The sequence below is a fragment of the Medicago sativa genome, chromosome 7 (genome assembly GCF_051527215.1).
Source record: "Medicago sativa cultivar Bolivia chromosome 7, Bolivia_mono, whole genome shotgun sequence".
Lineage (NCBI taxonomy): Eukaryota > Viridiplantae > Streptophyta > Magnoliopsida > Fabales > Fabaceae > Medicago > Medicago sativa.
This window is the reverse complement of record NC_140755.1, coordinates 54,632,918-54,638,510: the sequence shown is the minus strand read 5'-3', so window position 1 is coordinate 54,638,510 and position 5,593 is coordinate 54,632,918. Positions and strand designations below refer to the sequence as shown.

At 38.0% G+C, this 5,593-nt stretch overlaps 1 non-coding gene across 1 annotated transcript; it reads left to right on the top strand.

Annotated features, from left to right (window-relative positions):
- The first annotated feature begins 227 nt into the window (after positions 1-227).
- Positions 228-334, top strand: LOC146906831 (small nucleolar RNA R71). Its single transcript, XR_015020807.1, has one exon. It is a non-coding gene; the product is annotated as a small nucleolar RNA R71 (small nucleolar RNA).
- The last annotated feature ends 5,259 nt before the right edge of the window (positions 335-5,593 follow it).

Below are 5,593 nucleotides of genomic sequence, written 5' to 3'. Positions count from 1 at the left end.
CATAGTTAGAGACTTCGTGTATACCTGCCTCCCTTTTGGAGGGTGAAGAACTAGTGATGGCTCTCTCGTCGGTCCACTTGTAGTGATTTTGAGCCATGTCTTCGATCAAGGCATACGCCTCCGTGTAATTCTTGTTCATAAGTGCTCCACCTGCAGCTGCATCAACAGACATCTTAGTGGTATAAGACAGGCCATTATAAAAAGTGTGGACTATAAGCCACTTCTCTAGGCCATGGTGGGGACAAAGTCTTAGCATTTCTTTGAAACGCTCCCACGCCTCATAGAGAGATTCCCCATCTTTTTGGTTGAACCGCGTGATTTGGTCTCTAAGTTTAGCGGTTTTAGATGGTGGAAAGAAACGGGCAAGGAATGCTTGCCTCATCTGATCCCATGAAGTAATGGAACCGACTTCGAGGGAATGGAACCAAGCGCTAGCTCTATCCCTTAAGGAAAAGGGAAAGAGATGAAGTCTTACGGCTTCTTGGTTCTCCTTCATGGTTCCACTAATTCGTAGGAAAACAGAGATGTGAAGATTGGGATCCTCAGTGGGGGATCCCGAGAATTGGTTTTGCTGCACCAAGTTAAGTAGGGTAGGCTTTATTTCGAAATTGTCATCCTCAACCGTTGGGTACACAATAACAGCTTGTGGCTCAGCCGTAGACGGCGTTGCATACTCTTTAAGAGTGCGATTTGCCATGGCGGTGTTATTTCGTGCGTCTCTCTTTCGTCTATGCAAATACCTTTCGATCTCGTTGACTATTACAACTCGATTTCTGGTTTTTCGCATAAAAAAATTGAGAACCCAAGAAGTTAACTATGACAGAAAAATAAAAAGTTAAAAATAAAAAGAAAAGAGAAAGAAGAGAGAATTCTAATCACTAAGGAAAAGCTAATTAAATTAGTTAACTCCCCGGCAACGGCGCCAAAAACTTGATAGGGCCAAACCGCAAGTGCACGGCCTATCGAAGTAATAGTAGTAAGTAGAGTTATCGTTCCGCTAGGGAGTTGGTCAATCCAATTAGCTTTTAGAAATTGATTAGAAGAGAAAGAAATAAGGAGTGGGAGAGTGCAGTTTTTGAAGGTAAATAACAATAATATTAAAAAGCCTTGGGATCATTGGTTCATCGTAATAACGAATCTTTTCACAAGCAAGCCTTAAACTTATAATTAAACGTTAATCCTAATTACTAAGGACAAGTTTCTCTTTAGCATATCACAGCTCCTCTCGAAGTCAGTGAGTGTATCCCTCCAACAACCACACCTATTCTCATGGGTGATTGCCTTTGGGACCCTTGAAGATCGAAACTTTATGCTTCCCAAGGTTTGCTAGACTATTCTCATGTTTCGCAAACCTTGACTAAATTCACTTGTTCGGATATCAAAGCTCTGCGTTCGCTTTATGAATTGATATCTGTGATGATGAATTAACCATTATCAAACCCTCCGCGTTCGCTTCCACAGTTTGATAATAATTAATTCATGTTAAAACGGTGAATTTAGATTAGGAATTAGGGTAACAATTAATTAGGGTTTAAGACTTGGCTTGATCCGGATTACGTCATTAGACTTATCCAACGATCCCAAGACAAAGAAGTCTACTCACTCATGTTCATCGTAGACATGGGGGAAGAAGAGAGAATGCGATAAAAGTAAATTGCAAAAGAAGAAAGTAAAACGAAATAAAGACTTTATTGAAATAGCAATTGAAATAAACAAAGTAAAAAGATGATTGTTTATGGTGGAGAGCTACTCTATTTATAGCTTTACATCTGACTTAGAAACTAAGCAACTAGAAGGATAAAACAGTAAAGCTGCAACAGGGTAACTTGGGCTTGAAGAAAAGCAGCAAAACAGGTCCTGGAGACGGGCACGGCCGTGCCACATGTTGGCACGGGCCGTGCCAAGCTTCTGAGTTTGGGGGAACTTATTTTTGTCCCGTATCTTCGTATTCTTGCGCTGTATTTGCTCCAGTCCTCTTTCTTTTGCTCCAAGGCACCTTCCACCACATATTTATTCCTAAAATAAAATAAAAGACAATTTGAAGTAAAATATTCTAAACTAAAATAAAATGCAATAAAATAAAATCAAATCTAAAATAAAACTAAACTAAATAAGGCAATAAATAATACTATCTATGACTCATCACTAGGAAGGTAAGGTAAAGTTAAGATGGATTGATTTGACAACGTCGGGGAAGTTGTTAAAGGAATTTTGTATACCGGAAGTGAAGAATTTGGAATGTCTAAGAGTGACCGGAAGTTTCGGTAAGAGTCGTGATTGGAGTAGGACTGTGTTATAGAAGGGCAATATATTTATGGAATATAAGTACGAGGTTGCAAGATAAGAAGAAGTCGACATATGTTGATGAAATTTGGGAGTTCTCAGGGATAAAGGTATGTGATTGAAGCCAAAGCTTAAATGCCCAGATAGTATAAGGCTCTAATGTTGGAATGATGAGCGAGTCGACAGAAAAACAAGTCAAACTGTTCACAGTAGATTAAGTTAAGTTTAATTGTGGATATTTTATGGTAACAGGATTAAGGCAATAATTTTTATGTGCCGAGAATTGAATCGAATGATGTTGATGCTTGTCGTGCATATGATATGAATGTTTTAATGATGTTAAAAATGGATAATGTGCATTGGATTGCTTGAGAAATAAGATTTTGTACAAAAATATATATATATTTTTGGAGAACTGAGACGAAGAAACTCGCCAATAGCGAAATTTTCGCTAGTAGCGAAATTACTTTAGATGATTTCGCTGATAGCGAATATGGGGCGAAAATTTCAGTTTTTCGAAAACTGTTAGTTCGTCTCTAGGGTCAGCAGTGACTATTGGAGAGTTGTCTTCACAATTTTGTTTGCAATAACACTTTTTATAACATCAAGTAATGAATGCACATTACATCCTAAAGTTTTCAAAGAAAAAAGAGCATGAACAACCATTAATGGAATCGATTCAGTTTAAGGTAACTTTGGAGATTAATGTGTCAAGAGTTTAAAGGAGTTAGACCAAGAGCTTAGAGGACCCGAAATATGGAACAGACGTTATGGACGTGAAGACAGGAAGTAAGGAGTAAAGTGGTTAAGACTTATGTTAGATTACAAGATTCTCAGGTGTTGTGGAGTGTGAATTACCCCTCGAATCTATGATTTGCTTAATTAATTTACTATGGCTCGTTACCATGACAAATTTATAAGATTTTAGAAAAGATACACGCATATGGATAATTGGAATTGGTGTTCATAAATTTCAAATGGAATTTCGTAGGTACCAGTCGGTTACAATACATGAAAAATAATTTGAACATTTGGATCAAGATTTGATGACACTCGTTCCATGAATTTTATGGTAACGACCGAGACCCAAAATTCAATATGTTATAAATATAATAAAGAAACATCAACACCAATGATCCGTGTGCGACTTTTATGAATTTTTATTCAAGAGGAAATAAACAAGCTAGCATTAGTAAGATTAAGCAAAGCATAACATGCGAGAGACGAAGATGCAAGTAGGATGTTCAAGAAAGATAAGCACAAGGTGCATCATGAGCATGCTATGGGAGTTTGAGATCTGCTCAGGAATAAAAGTTAAGTATGGTATTGATATGGCAGAAGGTAAGTCTAATATTAAGTATGTAAGGTCCAACCATAAGGAAATTTTATGAGTATACGACGAGTCTATTATGAGATTATATTTAACAAGGCCTTATGGAAAGCAAGTTGCGACATGGGATGCCACATGAAGGGTCTTTAGAGAAGAGTCCAAGAAGATGATGAAGTGTAAGAAAAAGAACGTGAAGTTTCACTCGTCTCTATGATTTTGAGTATTGATCAAACGCAACCGGTGGGAATCAGAGTAGCGCAACGAAAGTAAATCGGTTAAGATGTTAACAGTAAAGAAGCTTCATGAGAAGTATTATGAGACAAGTGAATAGTTCTTGAAACATTAATGAAATGATCAGGTTGCTTATTGGTGATGTCGGGCACGTACAAGAAATGTTAAACAGATAGAAAGAATATGTGTCGAGGACGAAATTTTTTTAAGGGGGGTAGAATGTAATATCTCGCTTGTCAGTAATGGATTATTATCAGTCGTTTGTGTCAGAGAATTAAGTTCATGGAAAATAAGTATGAATGGAAATGTTTATTACGCTACGTCAGCTCATTACGTAATAATTATCAGAGTTGGATATAGCACGTTTAAGGCAGGGGTAAAATGGTAATTTCATGGATAAAGGATATTTAAGTGTTTTTGGGCAAGATATTTTCATTCTTCTTATTCTTTTCTCTCTCTAGGTTTGGGAACAACTTTCTCTTCCTTCTCTCTTCCCTTCATCCACGCCACCCTCTCTTCTCTTCTCCATCAAACCTTCCAAACTTCTTCTCCTATCATGATAAGAATTCACCCTTGCCCTCTCATGTCACTATAAGTTGTGGAAGCTTGGCTTTATGATGGATCTCTTCTTTTCTCCCATGAAGTTCATTTCATCTTTTCTTCTATGGAGCAAGAATTCTTTCAAGTTATTGTGAGAGAACTAAGCATGAATTATTAACAACATAGCAAGCAAGAATAACTGATTTGGTATGAAGCTTTGAGGTTATTTTGGGAATCTAGGGTTTGTTAATTGTTAAGTGGTAGCTTGGTTAGGTTTTGGGTTCCTTGAAGTCAAGAACCATAAAGGAAGAAGTAACATGGGGATTGTATAGCAAGAGCTAAGGACACAAGAGGATCAAGCTAGGGTTTTGGAAGATGGAAAGTGGAGGATGATGCTTGCTTGAGTTTGAGGCTTGGAAATGCTTTAAGAGCTTGCAAGGTGAGTTCCTAAGTTAGTTCCCACCTTTGGGATCATGTGATTTAAGCTTGCAAGAAAATTATGTATTTTTCCCTAGGGTTTTTATATAGAAAAGTCAGCCCTTTTTGTATCATGCATCCTTATACAAATGAATACTTGTTATAAAATGGTTTTACATGTTCTTTATGATCTCTAGTAGTGTGCCATGCCTTGCGAAGCTTGTGTTGAGGATTTTTGGGTCAAAAACTCCATTTTTGCAAGTCTGGACTGTTATTACTCGCAGCGGCGAGTAAATCACTCGCCATGGCGAGCTGGAGGTCGAAAGGGGGGTGTTGCTCGCCCCCAACTCGCAATGGCGAGTAAGTGAACTCGCAACGGCGAGTAAGCAAGCTCGCAATGGCGAGCTACAGGGAGACAACACCCTGTTTGTTCGCTTCAGGCCCTTTTTGGCGTACTTCGGTCCAGTTTCTTCGAACATTCTTTTACAGTATTAAACCCCTCAACATATGACTCCAAGACATGGACTTTAAAAATGTTTCCTTTGGAAAATTAAGTAAAGCAAGTATTCATTTAGTATAGAGAAGCATGGCTTATGAGGGCGTTATTTGAATCACGATCGGGTAGCAAGTTATATTCCAAGTAAGGGAATGGGACTAGAGCCTCGACATAGTAGTCGAGAACTAGAATGATAGTAAGAATCACTAGAATGATTAGGAGCGAAGTATGTTATCTTCGCACATGATTAAGATAGATATAGCAATGCATAAGTCGTGGACAAGATAGTTATCTTT